Raw genomic sequence first — 23250 nt, 5'->3', positions numbered from 1 at the left:
ACGAGATATTCTTTATTGTTGTCTGTATTGCTGTATTGATAAATATTGTAACAATAAGTCTGAATGTCATTTCTGAAGCTGTGGACCATTACTGTGTTTCAAATTATTTCGTAAATACATTGTTCTTTTGTGTACAGTTAACCGATCGACAGAATACCCAGCAATGGTAAATTACTCACCAACAACTATTGGTTTTTGCATTTTGTCAGCACGTTTCTTCTTCTGTTAAATCCAGGGAGTTATCATATCTCTGGTTAGAACTGGTTACTAATTATTTATTTTCTTTCAAAGGAAGCGGAAGGCAGAACTTGTAAGCAATTATAATTATGTAAGTTATACCAAACCATCTCTCGCTCATTCAAGGGCGTAGGAACCGGGGGCTGGGGGCGCCAGCCCCCCCCCCCCAGTGAAAAATGTGGAGGGCGGGATTATCATTCTGCCCCCCGCTTCGCAAGTCAGAAAACCCCTTTTTCATTTCCAAATGAGAAAAAAAATCCCATTTGCAGCACCAAATTGTGTCTAAGGCCAGGTGAAAATACAAAATTAAGTTTACAAAGTGGAGTGGGTGTTGAAGTGTGCTATATTGCACCAAATTGCATCTGAAGCCACCTGGAAATGCAAAAAATTCCAAAGGGGTGTCCCCCTCCCCCAGGCCGTCCATCAGTCTTCAGCCCCCACTCAAAAGAACCTCCCTACGCCACTGCGCCCATTTGTTCTTTCCTTTTTACTTTACTGCAGTTATTCTTCGCTCATCTCTGTCTATCACATTTCTATTTCTCATTTGCTTTTATTTTTACTTCTCCTTTCCAGTTTCATTCTGTCCTCTTAATTATTGTCCTCTCTCTCTGTTTCTTGTCTCTTAATGATTTCGTAAAATGTCTTTCCTTGACTTGAAGCGTTTAGTTTGTCTATGTATTTCATCATTCTCACTATACTTGTTAACAGTATATCTGTTTTCTAGTTCCCTCAATATTACAATATGTCTCATATTTCTACTGTACTGTGTGTCATGTTTTTCTACAGTAGTGCAATAATATATGAAAGTTGGAACGAATTTACAGAGTCATGGAAATAGCAACAGGAAAAGCATTAAAGGTGAGGTACCAAGAATATACATCAGACGGATACTAAATGATAGCTTAATAGTGGTAGAACTTAATGATATCAATTTGAAAAATATGGCAATGTGCTACTTTAAAATTTCTCGCTGGTTAGTTATGAAGGTATAATCACACTTAGTTCCGTTGTGTATACGGTGTAATAATAAATTCCTTATCGGCATTGTCACGGTTGGCGTAATATGTATAGGCCTTTAGTTGTGTTAAATATCTAAGGTCGTTTGTCTACACCCTTGAAAGTTTACAATGAGGAAGTGTATGACCTTGAAAAGTAAGGTAAATATATATATGTAGGACAAAAATAGTGTGAACACTTCGCTCTTGGTATTGGCATTCACAGCAGTATATGTAATTTGTATGTAATTTGTGTTGCGATCTACAACTATAACTTGTGTGCCAATTACAGCAAGTTTGCGTGTTCGTGTTTGTGTATTTCTGGCCTACCTGGTGTGTCATTTCTCCAGTAACCAATCTCATTTCTTCTTTTACTTTTACGGATACCCTACAATAGAGGTATAGGATCAATACAGTCTCAGTTACTCAGCGAGGTTTTATAAAGCAGTTTATGCCCACGTTCGGTTTGTTGGTTATAAGTAGGTTGTAATACAGTTACTTTTCATTCTTGAATCTCCAACAAAAGACTTCGTTTGTTCAACAACTACTCAAATTCTTGACCAACGTTAATCCAGAATAGCAAAACAATGTATTATCACATAGACATCAGAATGGTTGTATCTGCTGTTTGGATCTTTACAACCTTAGTTGATGGATCTCCGCAGTTCTTTGTCAGTACAGATGAACAATATGAGGAAAATGACGTTTATTTTGTAAACGAAGGAGATGATGTTAGTCTTACGTGTGAATATCCTACGGATTCGTTACGCGTTGGCATCTGGATTGCATATTGGTGGCAAAACATTTTTACTTTAGCAGTAAACGGACAGCTAAGAACTTATTGGAATCGTGAAAAGTATTCATTAACTGTGAACAGCAGCAGAAATGTTTTGACGATTCATGGAGTGTCGATGACGGATTCAGCACTCTATGGGTGTACAGTCAGAACTCTTATCGCATGTCGCGGATTTGTGTGTGTCTTTAAATTGAATTCACAAACTCTTTTCTTGGACGTGGTAGGCGATGATGTTAAAAATTGCACCTTCGTAAGCAGTAGTATAGTCGGAACGTATTTCAATGGTGACGACATAGTTCTTAGTTGTCCTACCGATGATATATCTTTGTCAATCAGAAATGGAACATCAGGTATGACCAACATACCCCTCAATGTAGTAACCGAAGAGAAAGAAGATGTCAGTATACATCTCATTAAGATACCTTCTATTAACACTACTTTCAATGGAACCAAACTGGTTTGTATGAACACGGAAAAAACCATTGACCTTTGCGAAAATCTTCCTGTAATTACTGTTTATAAAGAACTGATGGCGACTGTTACACCGAATAGTGTGAACGTACCCGATGGAGGTAGCACTGAATTAACTTGTTTGAGTAACTTGCATGATGTAGTCTCATTTGAGTTCGATATCCAATACACGAATGCGACCGCGAGAAATGTATCCATGAGTGAAGTACCTGGCGGAATGAAGGTAACTATCACCGAGATTAATTTTCAGCTCGACGTGGCTTCATCTGGTTTGTTAGTGTCTTGTAATGTCACTTTTGGGACCAGATATGCATTTGGTAATACCACTATCAACTTAATGAAAACCCTAACGCCACCAATAATGATACCAAATGTTTCTACAACACAACAATTACCAGATTTAGAAGCTACTTCCATGCCAAGGGCATCAGACAATAAAGTAATTGTCATTGTCCTTCCCATAGCTATTGTTCTGGTAGTAATTGGTGTCGTCGCCGCCATTTACTGCAAATCATCGAGGAAAGGAAAACCAAGTATAATGCAGAAGAATACCTCAAGAAAAGATGAAGCTAAGGCCGCCAATGACCAAAAGATGCCTGACCATGTTTACTATTACGCGGAGCCGAACAGTGGCAAGAAGGTTCTGGATCAGACAGATTCCGAACTCGTCGACAATGTTGCCTATGTCCCATACGGCACTGAAAGCGAATGAAACGTTGGTAATCAGCTGGTTGAACGAAGAAACGTACATGAAAGAACTCTTTAATGGACAAAAACATCAGTGCATGGATTATAATTTAGTTTTTTGCTTAACTTGAAATTACACAAAATAAAAAAGATAATTTCAATCGTATCTGTTTTATAATTCGATTCTAGCCTATATCAAATTTAATAAAATCTTCTAGTACTTGACCATTTTGAACAAAGCATATTTTATTCGGATATATATTAATAAATGGTATAAAGCGTTACTTGGTGGCAGAGTTAATTTTAGGAACGTATACATGAAATAAATCTGTACTGGACAAAAACATCTGTGCATGGATTAGAATTTAGTTTTTGCTTTGAAATGACATAAAACAAGAAACATGATTTCACTCGTATCTGTTGTATAATTCGATTCTATATCAAATTTAATAAAATCTACTAGTACTTAGCCATATTGAACAAAGCATATTTTATTCGGATATATATTAATTAATGGAATAAAGCGTCACTAGGTGGAAGAGTAAATTTTAGGAACGTATACATGAAATAAATCTGTACTGGACAAGAACATCTGTGCATGGATTAGAACTTAGTTTTTGCTTTGAAATGACATAACATAAGAAACATGATTTCATTCGTATATGTTGTATAATTCGATTCTATATCAAATTTAACAAAATCTACTAGAACTTGGCCATTATGAACAGGCATATTTTATTCGGATATATATAAATTAATGGAATAAGGCGTCACTAGATGGAAGAGTAAATTTTAGGAACGTATACATGAAATAAATCTGTAATGGACAAAAACATCAGTGAATGGATTATAATTTAGTTTCTGTTTAACTTGAAATTACACAAAATAAGAAAGGTAATTTCATTCGTATCTGTTGTATAATTCGATTCTTTATCAAGTTTAATAAAATCTTCTAGTACTTAACCATTTTGAACAAAGCATATTTTATTCGGATATATATTAATAAATGGTATAAAGCGTTACTTGGTGGAAGAGTAAATTTTAGGAACGTATACATGAAATAAATCTGTACTGGACAAGAACATCTGTGCATGGATTCGAACTTAGTTTTTGCTTTGAAATGACATAACATAAGAAACATGATTTCATTCGTATCTGTTGTATAATTCGATTCTATATCAAATTTAATAAAATCTACTAGAACTTGGCCATTTTGAACAAGCATATTTTATTCGGATATATATTAATTAATGGTATAAAGCGTCACTAGGTGGAAGAGTAAATGATTACGAATGGTTTGGTTTTGGAGAATCTTTTGGTAAGATACCGCGGTGTTTGGCACAAAACCGGTCCTTTCAGCTTCATATGTATATTAGATCCCCCTGCAAGCAGGAACTCGCGAAGAATAGGCCATCAGCTGAAACTCAAAAAGAGGCTGTAAAATCAGTTTCGTTCCAGCAACACTGGGTCTAGATTTTTAAAGCATTTTTGGGTAGTTTAATGCATCACAGACATTATATCAAAAGTTCTCCAAAAAATTTCCTGCAGTATTTTCGTAACGCACCCTCGAAATTGGGAATGTTATATAGACATTACGTGCTACGATACTATGTATTAGGAACACACTAACGTTAGATTTGGTACAGTGGTGCATACATACCACTCTTTTCTTATATGTTTAATTACGACTGATATATTTTTTTTTGTATAATAGTTGGGTCAGGGTTATAAGAATGGTGGAAGAGGAGACTGGTCTAAGGGTCAGTGAGGGTTGTTTTCAGGCATTACAAGTTGTGCCCTCCCCCACCCCCCCCCCTCCATTTTCGCCAAAATGGTAAAAAAGCACATTCTCAACTTTGAAATATGAAATACAATTTTTACACATTATAACTTAAGGGTTTTAATTATAAAAATGGACCACTTTGAATAAACTCTGATATAATGCTTTGTAAAAAATCAAATATTTTTAGATTTTCCCCCGATGTTATGAATGCATTTCGTCTGTGCATGTATGCGTAAATATACACATATAATGAAAAGTTCCTCTCCATAATTGTTACACTCCCCATCCAAACTGTTTTACACATGTGACCCCCTCCCCCTCTAATTTACATGTAGCTAAATCCCTAGTTACAGTGAGATGTGCCAATGCCCCAAGACCAGTGAGCTATTCCTTTTGTATAAATCAATATATAAGTTGGCACACTAAGACGTCATGGCATATCGTAGATGTGAAATAAAGTTATAGTCGGTATATATCCGTTACCTTAGTACTCTTTCTACAGTCTTCTGCAAAACTAGGTACTTTCTCCATGTTACGGAAACGACATGGTTATAATTCGTATTCCTGCAAAATGAGTTTCCAAGGGAGTTAACGTATAAAAGAAAAGATCGACAAGGTTTCGAATGGTATTTTGAATAATAATAATAGTTCTATATTCTACAAATAATATGAATAATAAAGGTGAATGGTACAAATAAGTGAATAACGAAGACAGTTAACTTAAGCCCCAGATAGAAAGAAATAATGTATCTATTAAGACTGGGTCGATACACTCAATGGTGTAGTAGAGCTGGGCCTTTGCGATGATTCAAGATACAGGTTCTTCATCAAAAGGCGCGGCGCGGAATTAATAAGTGATTAAAAGTTCATCCAAGGACGATTGTACTAGTTATAACAGGATCCACTTCAATTCACTGCATGGAAGTCAGATATGGTATGGAAAAGGGAAAGTCCATTCAGTAGTAGAGGTGAAGATAATTAGATGAAAATAAAAGTCACTAAAGACTTGAATATCCTTCAGTCAAAACTTAACAGGTTCACAGAACGTATTAACGATATGAATAAAACAGGTAACGAAATGTTACGGCAAAACAATAAAGAACCGTGATATTGGAACAGGGTCAGGGATGGTTCCCCAACAACAGTATATAAACCTCTGACTGGTTTCAGGACGCGGTATTGGCGTCATCGTCATCAGTAAATGTAGTTGTGAATATGCAAGAGGTAAAGCATGCCCATAACACCCTCCTCCCCCTCCACTCTCAGCAAAAAAAGTGTGATTTGAAGAAAATGTGGATATTTATCATAAGGTGTCTGGTAGGTAGGGTAATCTACATAAAACTACTAATAGGTAAAATGAATATATGAATAAGATCATGTTTTCTGGTTCCTTTAAACTCTGGGGAACAAAATAATGACAACATGACTTCGAAAAAGTTAACCCTCTTCACAAACTTTAAACTTGATTAAAATTTCAGACTAAGATATCAAGATTTAACACCATCACATTTCATCCTCCAAATCATCTTCCCCTGCATCAACAATCTCAACATCTTCTTGGAAGTTGCTGCAATTTCTATATTTACATAGGTCTGTACACGGTAGTTGTGCATTCATTCAGGAACATCTTCCTTTAAGACATTTGCCGACTCTACAGCTACTGCTGACACACTGAAGCAAAACATCTGGGTCAGGTGGCTTCGTCATCCAAGTGATTATAAGGTCATCATTTTCAAGTTTCCATCCATTTCCCTCTGGTGAGAGTGCATCAATCCTTTGCTGCAATGCCCTACTGTGAATAGCAGCCTGGTTGGTGCAACGCTTAACATGCTGGATCAGAGCATCTTTTGTTGGTGGTAAACTCTGCTCTGAGGATGGAGATGAACAGAACACCTTGTACCATGAAATTGGATATTTTTGAGTCTCACATTTTATGATGGGGTACCAATATAATTACAATTCAGCTAGAAATATGTTGCAAATTACTTTAATAATTTCAATGGAAAGATTAACCTGATATTGCATCTCAAAGCGTTTAGAGAATTTTTTAATTTTCCTTGTGGGAGGACCCCCATATTCCAAAAGTTCTAGATCCACCCCTGAACACTCAATGAACAACACATTGAAGACAGTACTTTACCTTTCAAGATCTGTATGTCTTCCTTGTCAAGAATTGTATCTAGTTTCTTCAACATAGAGAGTGGTACCCCACTTCAATGGCAACACAGTCTTTTCCTCTAATATTCATAAAATCTGGGCTCATCTTTTTTCCGCTCTGCTGCTTGTCGAAGCAATACTTTAATAAAATGAAATAAAAAAAGCAAATTGTTTTGCATTTTCTGTTGATCAAAATGTAAGTTTGAACAAATAAGAACTAAGACAATTTTATTTATATACCATGTGATCTGCTCATCTTCTATGGACAAACAAAGACACATTCAAATTTTGCAAACCAGTGTCATGCAAAAAAGAATTAAAACAGGCTTTTTTGACAGTACAGTACATTATCTCTTAATGTTATGGTTTAAATTATACAATGGTGGATTATATCTGTTACTAATAATAAAGGAGCCAGATACTTGTTCATTTTGGTAAAGCTAGACAGGCTGACCATAAGACCTTGCAAACCTAACCTTATTGCACCTTTGTTACACTTATTGTTCTAACTAATATAATATCTTTATCATTCAAATAAAGGGCCACAGTAAGAAAACTATTAAGCCTGTATTTAACACTTAGGCTAGTGCCCCAGATGGAGAATTTGAAACAAATTTCCGTTCCTACCACCTTATAACAAAACAAATCAGATGACCATGCCACTAATTATATTATGTTCAGGTCCAACACTGTGCCCTTTGACTTGGATTCTATCCCTCAAGAGCTACTGATCTCGCATTATGCAACTTCTCTTAACACTTCAACTATGCCACAGAAGTACAAGTAGAGTCGTGTAGTATGCTTAGGCTTACCTCAATCGAAAGTCTCTGCCTGCTGCAGCTTGTCCTGCACCCGTTTGCAACGCCGAGTAATGTATTGTTTCTTTTCCCACATATAATAAATTGAACAGGCAATACACCAGAGCTTCTGCTTAGTTTCCTCGATCTTTTCCGTCAATTCTTCGTTTCAAATCATATGGGGTCTCCTCTGGCACTGTCCGTTTTCTTGCAGCAATGTGCTTGCTATCAATGAACCGCCTGTAACACTTATCGTGGAACCCCATCATACTATGCTGTTGAACACACGCTTGATCGTAGTAGGCCATGGAGTAATCAGCAGTAAGGCGATATAACTGTCTCCGCCGCTGAGATTAAGCCAATCTTTAGCGCAGGAAGTAACTTTAGTCCATCGTTTATTCGTCAGTGCCTTGACTGCTTCAAATTTTACAGATTCAATGTGCACTGAGCACTGTAGATTTCCGTGTGTCGGAGACTGACTAGCGCCCGTGGGAGCCGCCATGTTTGTTGTTTTCTACAAAGATTGCACCCAGAACTCATGGCTCATTGGACAATTCATACCACATGGTACAGATATCTCACTGGCGCACAACTTTTGAACGTAGAACGGCAGGTTTCTTAACATACGCAATAAAAAATATAGTTCGATCTTTCGAGCGGAATTGCAAAAAAACTGCAGGAAAGTACATGGAGAACTTTTGGATCATTAATCTTAGTTAATTTATGTATTCAATGCTGTAGAGAAATTTTAGACCCGCAGTTGCTGGAACGAAACAAGCGAATTTCGACCTTCAGCTGATGGCCTAGAAGCCTCATTGGCTTATCGAAGCCGCAAGCTGACCGAAGTCAGTCTCTTACATTCATATTTAACGTCCATTATTATGAATTGTTAATTGTCAACAACTCTGTAACTGGACGACTTACATTAATCCGGGAGTGACTCGAACCGGGGACCTTATGATTGAAAGGCACCGGCGTTAACCACTGAGCTAACACTCCAAATTCTCAAATATAATTCTCAAATTGTTATCGATACTACTGACATGGTGATGCATGGTTTCTGGACTTGTGTCATATCGGTGTTCTTCATTTCGGTTCCGTGGTCATTCATCAAGTTGTTCCTTCTTTCTATATTGCAATTTTCATATACCCATACTTGTTTATCATTGCTGTTAACTTTTTGTTGTTGTATTTTTTGTATTTGTTTTTAATTACAAGGTCAGAGTTCACCACCATGCAGAGTTCATCAGCGCACTTAATTCATAGTGGGTAGTTTGAAGTAATACACCAGGCTTGTATATTTAAAATAAGGTGACCATATTTTCCTGACTGGAATCAGAGACATTTATTGCGTGACTGATATAGGGGAGGGGTCTAATTGGAGGGGGTGTCCCCCTCCCCTTTGGAAAATTTTCAAGTGCCTAAGGTGCTTAGATGTAAAATGGTGAAACTTAAAAGCACTTTCTAAATCAATTTTATTTCAAAAAAGTAGCTTTTTCTTAGATGAAATTCACTTACTTTACGTGGTTCTTTGAGAGCTTGTGTGTTGCTTGTGTCATAAATTCGTGATCAATTGGTCTTAGTGTATTTCTCTGAAGAGTGTATTTTCTTCAATACTTCATTAGTGCTACTGAGCGTATTGCTGAATTCCACACAAGACATACTGAAATGGGTTCTGACTTGCAGCATGGCTTTCACCATTTCAACCTTCAACTGAGATTTCCCTGAGTTCCATAAGTCATTCCTGAGGGAAAACACCCTTTCTACTGATGCATTCGGACTCCGTGAAGAGACAGAACTATAGTCCCGTCATTTTCATGAGATTGGCATGTGGGACTTGACAGGCTCGGAAATGTTTCAAAACTTCCTCCCACAAACTGAAATATCCGATGTAGGATTGTTCCATCGATTCAGTTTCGGTGATATGAATTCTGCACACTTGAATAAATTTTGTTTTTACAATTATTTTACTAATAATGCGGGATATTTTCGAAATTCCTGAACATTTTGACGAATCGGGGACATTTTCGGGGACACTTGTTCATCGGGGACAGCACACTGTAATCGGGGACTGTCTCCGAAAACCGGGGACGTCTGGTCACCTTAATTTAAAATTGTTGGTACAAAATTATACAAACGTATCTAAGATACGTTTGATCAACTCAATCGACTCGCATGTTTATATTGTTGGTGTTAACAATCTTCACGGTGATGCCAGAGAACAAAACCTGACAGAGAATGTGTTTCAATTGTCATAGTTGTCTGGAATTACCACAGCTACCAATTATTAACCAAAGTTAACCTGTCACTTTTAGTTTACCAAAACCGCTAAAAGAAGGGGCAAATTAGACGTAATGTTGAGAGACCAGCAATAAAACATAGCATAAACACAATATGATTTGTGTCGCATTAAACAGTTAATAACAACACGTAATAATCACCCAGTTTCCTATAGCCTCAAATTCGGTCCCATCGCCATTCATGTAGCAGACGGATACCAAATGCGAGCTTGTGCTCATATATAGCTTTCATAGCTACCTTATCAAATTCAATATTTAGTACGCTTGAGTAGAACTTTATTAAACGTTTCCATGTATACTGGTGTTACCTAAAGAATGTAAACATGTGAAAAACACGAGAGAAGATAGTCGAAAAGGAAAAAATGCAAGGAAAATACAAACTAAAGCATCCTTTTTCCCTTCTTGTTTTCAATTACGCTCCATTATGGTTAGTACCATGCACGCTGTTAGTCGTTAACGTAGACAAAAACCTCAAACAGGTGGGGAGTCGAGAATTTCTCACTTGTCATGTGATCCCATGCCTGTTGGGACGTCATGCTCCCTTTGGCCCCGGAATGACACATGACTAGCCGAGTAAATTAACTGCATTGGTACTATAAAGTTGTGCTCTAGTTGATTTCTTAAAAACCCACCTCAAAACGTCCGTTACTGTTACTTAACAGTACTAACGGAATGACTGTTAGCCTATTTCAAGCTCAATTATGCATGCAGTTATAACAACACGAATTAACCGATCCATAACTCTGCAATCGCATTTGGCAGTATTGTGTACTAAATAATCACACAATCATGACGATGCTCTTGTTTACCAAACAATTTGGGCCCATTCGAAAGGATGGAACGAATATCAGCGTTCTGTTCCCGCAGCAGAGAGCAACCTTCGAAAGAACATATTCAACCAAACCATGCTTGAGTCAGTGAGTTCCTCCCTTGCCACTGTGTAGTCCAATGCAATACACAATATACCGAATCCTCCCTCCCCACCCCTGAATGAAAACCCCAAAAGATGTTTAGTCCGTCAAGAAAACATACATAATGGTGCTTTAACAGGATTCTACTCTCGTCTCACCAAATTACGGGTAGATTTGTGTTCTTTTGTTGAGCTACATATATATATAGATAGCGTTTGTAATAGCTATTCGCTTGGTGTCGTGTATAAGAAAATTGTATGTAATAGGTGTCACAGACGAACAAAGAAGTAAGAACCTTATAAAGTACAGGGCAGTCTTAAGTTATTACACCGTGGCAACTGCGTGGAGTATATTTAAAGAACTATGTAGCAAACACCTAGGACGCTGGGTAAAAATATCGTCCGAGTCTCAGCATAGCATAGAAACAAGAAAATACATACTTTAACAGCTTCTTGACTATGAACTCCAGATAAAGTTTTTTATTATCCCCCACCCTTTCTGTGATATGGAATTTTATATGTTTATTTTATTTTATCAAAGACAGAGATAGAGGGGGAGAGGGGGGGGGGGTTAACAAACAACATGTTAATCTACTGCAAAACGCCTGTACATGTAAACAATATGTTCACATGTGGAGAAGATCCTCCCTGTATCATGACGTCAGACCCTCTAACTTAACAAAGATCAACTTTTCTATGCAGATGACTACTCAATGCCAACTTCCAAATCATTCAATTTTAAAATTTTACATTTAAAATTCTTGCTTTGTTGAAGAGCATCCTGTTATAGGTATCGGCGGATCCATTGTTGTGTTAACTAAAAGAGGTGATGGAAATAGGGGAGGGGTAGATGATCATGTGCGCACAACAGTGGCGTGCACGGGTTTTCAATTCAAAGGTGGATGAGGGGGGGGGTCTCAATTCCTCTGATTGAATTAGGCAAGGGCATGAACCTTTTGGAAGTGTCAAAGGCTAATGAAGGATTTTATAAAAGACAGGGGAGCGTTGGGGTAGGGGATAGTGGGATCGACAACATCCTAGAAGGGAGTCTGGCATCCTCCCCCATGTCCAAAGGTAAATTATAAGGCATATCTAGACTAACCATACGATAAGCTCTCAATGTAACTGTGTACTAATAAATCTTTTTATTAGTTATTTTTGTCGGGTTGCAAGTTGGAATCTACACACCTATAGCAGTGGCAGACTCAACCATTTCCTCTGACTGGCGATAGAGGTGGGGGTGGGGTCATGTTGAAAACCCACCCACCCCACTCCCACCACAAAAAAGACTTTCTAAATGGGGCATATACAATCACGCAAAGTCGTATTCACTAGCAACATTTATAACTTGTGTTGTACACAAATTGTATAGTATAAAAGATTGAAATAAGAGCACCATGTTGCTTGTAAACCCATTTTGCCAAAACTAAAAAATGCTCAGAGGACAATATACACCTCCCTTCAACCCCTCCTCAGAACGGATGACAGCCAACTTATGTACCATCCCCTCCCCCTCACACTACCAAATATCTCGAACTATGGCTACGTTTCTAGCCGGATCGAAGCGGAAGTTCTTCGATGTCTTTGAGAAACAACTATTCACACTAACATGTGGTTTGTTGATTTAGTAGGTTGGTTCATTGATTCATAGTTCAGAACACTGCAAAATGGATTAATTAAGATACTCACCATTGACCCCGCCCAGTCGTTATCCTACAAAAGTGAGTTATTTGCTCCTGACACGAGAGATTCTTTATTCTTGTCGGTATTGTTTTATTGATAAAACATAAAATAAGTCTGAATATCATTTCTGAGGCTGTGGACCATTACTGTGTTTCCAATTATTTCGTAAATAGATTGTTCTTTTTGTGTACAGTTACCAGACCGACAGAATACCCAGCAATGGTAAATTACTCATCAACAACTATTGTTTTTGCATTTTGTCAGCCCGTTTCTTCTTCTGTTAAATCAGGGACTCCAGGGAGTTATCATATCTCTGGTTGAACTGCAAATAATTATTTATTTTCTTTCAAAGGAAGCGGAAGGCAGAACTTGTATGCAATTATAATTATGTAAGTAACCAAACCATCTCTCGCTAATTTGTTCTTTCCTTTTTACTTTACTGTAGTTATTCTTCGCTCATCTCTGTCTATCACTTTTCTATTTCTCATTTGCTTTTTCTTTTCTTCTCCTTTCCAGTTTCATTCTGTCCTCTTAATTATTGTCCTCTCTCTCTCTTTCTTGTCTCTTAATTATTCCGTAAAAATATCTTTCCTTGACTTGAAGCGTTTAGTTTGTCTACGTATTTCATCATTCTCACTATACTTGTTAACAATATCTCTGTTTTCTAGTTCCCTCCATATTACAATAGGTCTCATATTTCTACTGTACTGTGTGTTATGTTTTTCTGCAGTACTGCAATAATATATTACTGTTAGAACGAATTTTACAGATTCACGGAAATAGTAAGAGGAAAAGCATTAAAGGTGAGGGACCAAGAATATACAGCAGACGGATATTAAACTAAATGACAGGTTAATTGTGGTAGAATGACATCGATTGGAAAAATAAGGCAATGCGCAACTTTAAAATTTCTCGCGGGTTAGTTATGAAGGTATATATCACACTTAGTTCCATTGGTACGTTGTAATAATAGATTCCTTATCGGCATTGTCACGGTTGGCGTAATATGTATAGGCCTTTAGTTGTGTAAATATCTAAGGTCGTTCGTCTACACCCTTGAAATTTTACAATGAGGAAGTGTAAAGACCATCAAAAGTAAAGTATATATATATGTAGCAAGAAAATAGTGTGAACACTTAGCTCTTGGTATTGGCATTCACAAGAGTAGGCCTATATATATGTAATTGGTATGTAATTTTTGTTGCGATCTATAACTTGTGTGGAATTACAGAAAGGTCTTCGGTTCGTGTTTGTGTATATCTGGCTTACCTGATGTGTCATTTCTCCAGTAACCAATCTCTTTTCTTCTTTTACCTTTACGGATACCCTACTATAGAGGTATAGGATCGAAACACTCTCAGTTACTCAGAGGTTTTATAAAGCAGTTTATGCGCACGTTCGGTTTGTTGGTTATAAGTGGGTTGTTAAACAGTTACTTTTCATTCTTGAATCTTCATCAAAAAGACTTGTTTAGTCCAACAAGTCAAATTCTTGACCAAAGTTAATCTGCAGAATATAGCAAAACAATGTATTATCACATAGACCTCAGAATTATTGTATCTGCTGTTTGGATCTTTACAAACTTAGTTGATGGATATCCGCAGTTCTATGTCAGTACAGATGTACAATATGAGGAAAATGACGTTTATTTTGTAAACGAAGGAGATGATGTTAGTCTTACGTGTGAATATCCTATGGATTCGTTAAGCGTTGGCATCTGGATAGCATATTCGAGGCGAAACTTCTCTTCTTTAGCAGTAAACGGACAGCTAAGAACTGATTTGAATCGTGCAAAGTATTCATTAACTGTGAACAGCGGCAGAAATGTTTTGACGATTCGTAGAGTGTCGATGACGGATTCAGCACTCTATGGGTCTACAGTTACTGTGGTCTCATGTAAACGATATTTTTGTTTCACAGAATGGATTTCACGAACTCTTTTCTTGGACGTGGTAGGTGATGATGTTCAAAATTGCACCTTTTTAAGCAATAGTATATTCGGTACTTATTTCACTGGTGACGACATAGTTCTTAGTTGTCCTACCGATGATATATCTTTGTCAATCAGAAATGTAACATCAGGTATGACCAGCATGCCCCTCAATATAGTAACCAAAAAGGAAGTCGGCGACAATATACATCTCATTAAGATACCTTCTATTAACACTACTCTCAATGGAACCAAACTGGTTTGTATGAACACCGAAAATACAATTGACCTTTGCGAAAATCTTACTATAATTACTGTTTATGAAGATCTGATGGCGACTGTTACTCCGAATAGTGTGGAAGTACCCGACGGAGGTAGCACTGAACTAACTTGTTTGAGTAACTTGCATGGTGTAGTCTCATTTGAGTTCGATATCCAATACACGAATGCGACCGCCGGAAATGTATCCATGAGTGAAGTACCTGGCGGAATGAAGGTAACTATCACCGAGATTAATTTTCAGCTCGACGTGGCTTCATCTGGTTTGGTAGTGTCTTGTAATGTCACTTTTGGTAAAAGATATGCATTTGGTTATGCAACTATCAACTTAATGAAAACGCCACCAATGATGATACCAAATGTTTCTACAACACAACAATTACCAGATTTAGAAGCTACTTCCATGCCAAGGGCATCAGACAATAAAGCAATTGTCATTGTCCTTCCCATAGCTATTGTTCTGGTAATAATTGGTGTCGTCGCCGCCATTTTGCTTTACTGCAAATCATCGAGGAAAGGAAAACCAAGTTCAATGCAGAAGAATACCTCAAGACAAGATGAAGCTAAGGGCGCCAATGACCAAAAGATGCCTGACAATGATGAATATTACTTGGAACCGAACAATGGCAAGAAGGTTCTTCGCTTGGATCAGACAGATGACTATTACTTGGAGCCGAACAATAGCAAAAAGGTTCTTAGTCTGGATCAGACAGATTACGAAATCGTCGGCAATGATGCCATATGAGACTGAAAGGAAATGAAACGTTGGTAATCAGCTGGTAGAACGAAGAAACGTAAATGAAAGAACTATTTTATGGACAAAACCATCAGTGCATGGATTATAATTTAGTTTCTGCTTAATTTGAAATTACACAAAACAAGAAAGATAATTTCATTCGTATCTGTTGTATAACTCGATTCTATATCAAATTTACTAAAATCTATTAGTACTTCACCATTTTGAACAAAGCATATTTTATTCGGATATATATTAATAAATGGTATAAAGCGTTACTTGGTGGCAGAGTAAATTTTAGGAACGTATACATGAAATAAATCTGTACTGGACAAGAACATCTGAGCATGGATTAGAACTTAGTTTTTGCTTTGAAATGAAATAAAATAAGAAACATGATTTCATTCGTATCTGTTGTATAATTCGATTCTATATCAAATTTAATCAAGTCTACTATTACTTGGCCATTTTGAACAAAGCATATTTTATTCGGATATATATTAATTAATGGAATAAAGCGTTACTTTGTGGAAAAGTAAATGTGTAGGAATGTTTTGGTTTTGGAGAATCGTTTGGTTAGACACAAAACAAGTCCTTTTAAAGCTTCATATATTTCTTTGGCAGTCACCGATAACACTGACATGGTTATACATGGTTTCTGGACTTGTGTCATATCGGTATAACTCGGTTCCGTAGTTAATAATCAAGTTGTTCCTTTCTTTCTATATGGCATGTTGCATATAACGCATATAGCCTACTTGTTTATCATTGCTGTTTTATTTGTTTTTCAGTAAAAGGTCAGAGTTCACCTCTATATATCAGCGTCAAACTGCTAATGATCGAGTTGTTTATTAAACTCCTTAACGGTATTTTTATTTGGGTGTGGTCACTGATGGTAACAGACCTTTAAAGTAAATATATATATATAACTGTGTCTGAAGCTATTACCTGTCACTTTTAGTTCACCAAAACCAATAAAAGAACGGAGATTTTGGACGTAATGTTGAGAGACAGGCAATAAAACATAGCATAAGCACAATAGGATTTTTGATGGTTAAAGAGTTCATAGCAACACATAATATGGGGGCTGTATAACGGTTGTAATCACAGAGATTACTTAGTTCAACATTGGTTCTATCGTCAGTCATGTAACAGACAGATATCAAATGCGAGATTGTGATAGAATGATGTACCGTACATTTTCAAAACAAGGCAATATACAACTTTAAAATTTATCGCGAGTTAGTTATGAAGGTGCTTATTAACGTCATCCTTTGTTCCATTGTGTATAAGTACATTGTGCTGTTAATAAAAGATTCCTTAATGAATTGTCACGGTTGGCGTAATAATATGTATAGTTGTGTAAATATCTGCGATGATTCGTCTAAACCCTCGGCTACTTTTACAACGGCCACGTGTATAGACCTTCAACAATACACATTTTTCACCGTGCAACTTGTTTATAAGCAGATTATTCTCTTCAGTGGCATGAAAGAAAGAAAAATCATATTCTGGCTCATTATTGTTTATGACATCACTAACTATATTCTGTTTCCAGATGCATTTATCAGTCATAAAGTTTACCCTCCCCCCTCCCCCTCCCCAATAAAAAATATATGTTCATGCAACCGAGACTCATAGCTCGTACATGAAACTACTGTTAATGTTCCACAACCGTGCATCAGTAACTACTGCGCTGTGATACGCACAGTAACATGTGTTACAAGTGGCACAGTAATTACTGCAAAGCTGTTACACGTTCCCACGTAAGACAAAAAACTGCGGGACTGGACAAGGAGTCTAGTATTTGACGTGGTAAACTATTACTATATTAAGGCCTAATTTAGACGTGGAACTACCCATAAGGCTAAACATATAGGTTCCCCATCCCACACCTTAGGTCCCAATTTGTGTATCTGTTTTGTATCTATTTGAGACTTGCACACACTCACCTGTCCGTGAAGAATGTTTCAATCAAATGGATTTACTAATACGATTAGAAAAATATTAGGCTATCATCTGAATCTCGCATGCAGTATAAAATAACCGCTGCAGTGTGTCGGCTACGTGTTGTGCCAGCGCCGACCATACACTCCGTATTGTACGGCTAGGGAGTTGTTTTCATTACCCAGCCGCCTCGCATTTTCATCTTTCGGACTCGTAGTTCAACGTGTAACAGCTTTGAAGTAATTACTGTGCAACCTGTAAACCATGTTATCGTGTTGCGTACACAGCGCAGTAGTTACTGATGGACGGTTGTGGAATATGAACAGTAGTTACTGTACTAGCTATGAGTATCGGGTGCATCATGATACAAAATGATATAAAAAAAATGGTTCGGACCATCAGATGCAGTAGATTCCCATCAATTTCGTTAAGTCTCTGCGACTAAAATATCGTTTAACATATAGGTATTACCACATACAGCATTCTAACCAAGTTATCGAGATTTCATTGCCACATTTAAAAGAGAACTCGACTCCAATCTAAAAAATAAATAAAATCCAGTAGTTTCGTGTACGTAATCTGTGTAAAAGTTGTACGTTTATCGATCGATATGAAAAATACAAAGCCGCTTTTTTTTTGGGGGGGGGGGGGATTCGCAAGGATTTGTAACCGAAGCATTGAAACTGAAAAATTCCGAGACATTAATCTTAGCCATGTAAAATACTTATCATTTCGCGTTGAATCAACCATTAGACCCAATTTCTCGACCCTGGATATTAAAGCGTTACGGACCCTCGTGTGCCAGGGTCCATGTGTCAGGGTACTAGGCCTATTTCAATGGCAGGCAATTACCCCGAATAGCGCATACGAGTGCATGTCAGTAGCTCTTCAATTTGCACGTATCACAATTACCACGGGAAAGAGTTGCTGAACAGCGCCACCGTCTGGGGGTGGTTGTGGCTCATGCAGTGACAACTCCTTTTGTTTGACAGACGATACTCATTGTCGAATAATGAGTTGCGGAAGAATCTTTCTTTGATTCAGTCGCCCAATAATGAGGTAAACGAGAAACAGGTCGTTATTTGACAAGTAAATCGTCGAAGATATGAGTTGAAGAGAAAAAATTCTTTTCTTGATATCTCATTGAAAAAAAAATGAGTTGTGAGAAGTAAGAGTTAATCATTTGTTGAAAATGCTTATAAATCGTCATTTGACACTATCCGAGAGTACCAAAACCGATAAGAAATATTTGTCCCAACGGCGGTCCTTCTGAGAGAGCGACAAGGCGAAGTAATTGAAAAGTCGATTTACTGTGGGTAAGGTGTAAGCTAATGAAATTGATGGTTTTATCTCATTATGTGACAATTGTGTTTCACGTTACAGCATGGCTTGCAGCATTATAAGTTGTTGCCAAAAAAATGTCACATTTCGAGTTCCATTCCACCTCATTCAAATTCATATTCTGCAAAGAAAATGCTGATATCAATAAGTAGCTGCTGATATCTACAAATACTTGGTTATGTAAGTGATCAAACCCTCAATGGGTAGTGCGTGGATGCAAGTTTTGAAATAGTAATAAATAACATCAAAAGAGAACAAAATTAATTTTGTAAGTTCTTAAAGGTAACAAAACGTCAAATTATAAGCCTCAAGTTAAGACGTTACAGACTGAACCTCAAATATGTGGTATGTAGCCAGTAATCACATACTCATAACACCGTAAAGTGTCATATAAAATAGTGTTATATCCATTTTGGCAAAGCTGCCATCTTGAGACCTTTGTGCATGTGTGTATGTGTATCTGAACTATGTTGTTTTTATATTAACTTTGGACATTGTGTAAGTAGCCCCTCACCCTGTTTCCTTCTAATAGAACAATCGTATCATTGCAAAGACATGTGAAGGGTAAAGTGAAAAGATGTGGAAGTCAAGTTTGGCATCATTTATTGAAATACATTTGAACTCTGTCAACGTGGTTGAAGGAACAGCCAATGGCCTTATGCAGTATAAGTCAGATACATTTCACCAAAATCAAGGTAACGGTTGCGATCTTTGGAATAGGATTCTGTGTGTGTGTGCGTGTGTGTGTGTGCGTGTACTTGATGTTATAGTTTCCTGCGGACAGGTCTTAAAGGATAGCATTATTAAATTTTTCTGTCATTTTTCTTTTCGTTACTGCTAGACATATCTATTCTATATATCCATGGAAGACATTGTTAGTACCTATTGTAACCAGGCCACGGGTGGGGGAGGGGCACTCAACCCCCCTCACCCAAGTTTTTTTCTTTTTATATTTCTATCTCAATGAAGTAGGTAAGATTGTTTATACAAACAGAAAAAAAATGGAATACAAATGTAAGGCAAAAAAGATGGAAAAGATTACATCATTTGGCATCTAAGCCCACTGAGATATCCAAAAAATCTCTTGAACCCTCCCCCAGGAGAGAGATCCAATTGCGTTGATGTCCCCGCCCACCACCCCCCCCCCCCCCTCTCAAACGGTTAGTCTGGCTACGGGCATGATTGTAGCTGCTTTTGTCCACTTCCCGTCCTACACGGCCTGACTGTTGCAGATACAGGCAGCTGGGAAATTGCGGTTCACAAAAAAAAATAAAGGAGAACTGTGGAACATGTTTGACGTTCCTCCAATGTGAAGTTCCGATGGCGCTATTTTATTATAAAGCGTGGTGATTCGGGATCAACCAGCCTTCGATCACCAGCCTTCAACCCCATCCCCCAAACCACCACACCATTCAAACCTCCTTCCACCCCCACCGTACTATGACATATTCAAGTATAATTATATAACAATAGATGAACATACTGCGGACAGAATAGGTTAGCCACCGAGATTAATGCTACAGCTAAAAGATTGAGACTTAAGAACACTTCAAATCTCGCAAAACGGATTAAGATATACTCACCAAGGAACCACCCAGTTGTTATCCTACAAAGAGAGTAATTTGCTCCTGACACGAGAGATTCTTTATTTTAGTCGGCATTGCTTTAATGATAAAACATCGTAATAATAAGTCTGAATGTCATTTCTGAAGCTGTGGACCATTACTGTGTTTCCAATTATTTCGTAAATAGATTGTTCTTTTGTGTACAGTTACCCGGCCGACAGAATACCAAGCAATGGTAAATTACTCATCAACAACTATTGTTTTTGCATTTTGTCAGCCCGTTTCTTCTTCTGTTAAATCAGGGAGTTATAAATTCTTTGGTTAAAACTGATTACTACCTATTTATTTTCTTTCAAAGGAAGCGGAAGGCAGAACTTGTATGCAGTTATAATTATGTAAGTTACCAAACCATCCCTCGCTCATTCAAAGGCGTAGGAACCGGGGGGCTGGGGCGCCAGCCTCCCCCCAGTGAAAAATGTGGAGGGCGGAAGGATTATTCCGCCCCCGCTTCGCAAGTCAGAAGACCCCTTTTTCATTTCCAAATGAGAAAAAAAAATCTCATTTGCAGCACCAAATTGTGTCTAAGGCCAGGCGAAAATACAAAATTAAGTTTACAAAATGGAGTGGGTGTTGAAGTGTGCTATATTGCACCAAATTGCATCTGAGGCCACCTGGAAATGCAAAAATTCCAAAGGGGGAGGGGGACACCCCTTAGACCCCTCCCCCAGGCCGTCCATCAGTCTTCAGCCCCCACTCAAAAGAACCTGCCTACGCCACTACGCTCATTTGTTCTTTCCTTTTTACTTTACTGCAGTTATTCTTCGCTCATCTCTGTCTATCACTTTTCTATTTCTCATTTCCTTTTATTTTTACTTCTCCTTTCCAGTTTTATTCTGTCCTCTTAATTATTGTGCTCTCTCTCTTTCTTATCTCTTAATTATTTCGTAAAAATATCTTTCCTAGACTTGAAGCGTTTAGTTTGTCTATGTATTTCATCATTCTCACTATACTTGTTAACAGTATATCTGTTTTCTAGTTCCCTCAATATTACAATATGTCTCATATTTCTACTGTACTGTGTGCTATGTTTTTTTTTTGCAGTACTGCAATAATATATGAAAGTTGGAACGAATTTACAGAGTCATGGGAATAGTAACAGGAAAAGCATTAAAGGCGAGGGACCAAGAATATACATCAGACGGATACTAAATGATAGCTTAATAGTAGTAGAATGATATCGATTTGAAAAATAAGGCAATGTGCAACTTTAAAGTTTCTCTCGGGTATATATAAGGTATATATCACACTTAGTTCCATTGTGTATCCGGTGTAATAATAGTTTCCTGATCGGCATTGTCACGGTTGGCGTAATATGTATAGGCCTTTAGTTGTGTAAATATCTTAGGTCGTTCGTCTACACCCTTGAAATTTTACAATGAGGAAGTGTATAGAAATTCAAATACAAAAAGTATACAAAAATATATATATGTATGTGTAGGACGGGAATAGTGTGAACACTTTGCTCTTGGTATTGCCATTCACAACAGTATATGTAATTGGTATGTAATTTTTGTTGCGATCTACAACTTTAACTTGTGTGGAATTACAGACAGTTTTTCTGTTTCTTCTGTTCGTGTTTGTGTGTATTTCTGGCTTATCTGATGTGTCATTTCTCGTAACCAATCTCTTTTCTTCTCTTACCTTTACGGATACCCTACAATAGAGGTATAGGATCAATACAGTCTCAGTTACTCGAGGTTTTATAAAGCAGTTTATGCACACATTTGGTTGTTGGTTGTAGGTTGTAATACAGCTACTTTTCAATCTTGAATCTTCAACAAAATACTTGTTTATTTCAACAAGTCAGATTTGTGGCCAAAGGTTTAGCAATTTAGCAATAAAAATGTTTTATCACAATGAACTAGTATTATTGTATCTGCTGTTTGGATATTTACAACCTTAGTTGATGGATCTCCGCAGTTCTATGACAGTACAGATGAACGTTATGCTGAAAGTGAAGTTTATTTCGCAGACGAAGGGACTAATGTTGATCTAGAATGTGGATATACCGCTGCACCGTTTGGACGGTATGGGCCTCGTACACAAGTTGACCTCTGGAAGGTAGATACGAATCAAAACAATGTTACTTTAGCAGGAACCTATTCACTAAATCGTTATGTGAATCGTTCAAAGTATTCATTAACTGTGAAAAGAGACCTACATGTCTTGACGATTCATGCAGTGTCGATAACGGATTCAGCACTCTATGGGTGTACAGTTACAACTCCGGTCTCATGTGACCTATATGGGTGTGAATTTGAATCTAATTCACACACTCTTTTCTTGGACGTGGTAGGCGATGATGTTCAAAATTGCACCTTTTTAAGCAATAGTATATACGGTACTTATTTCACTGGTGACGACATAGTTCTTAGTTGTCCTACCGATGATATATCTTTGTCAATCCGAAATGGAACATCAGGTATGATCAACATAACCCACAATGTGGTAACCGAAGAGGAAGACGATGACAATATACATCTCATTAAGATACCTTCTATTAACACTACTTTCAATGCATGGAACCAAACTGGTTTGTATGAACACGGAAAATACAATTGACCTTTGCGAAAATC

Source organism: Apostichopus japonicus, chromosome 6 (assembly GCF_037975245.1).
Source record: "Apostichopus japonicus isolate 1M-3 chromosome 6, ASM3797524v1, whole genome shotgun sequence".
Classification (NCBI taxonomy): Eukaryota; Metazoa; Echinodermata; class Holothuroidea; order Aspidochirotida; family Stichopodidae; genus Apostichopus; species Apostichopus japonicus.
The sequence above is the reverse complement of the archived record's forward strand: the minus strand, read 5'-3'. Positions refer to the sequence as shown.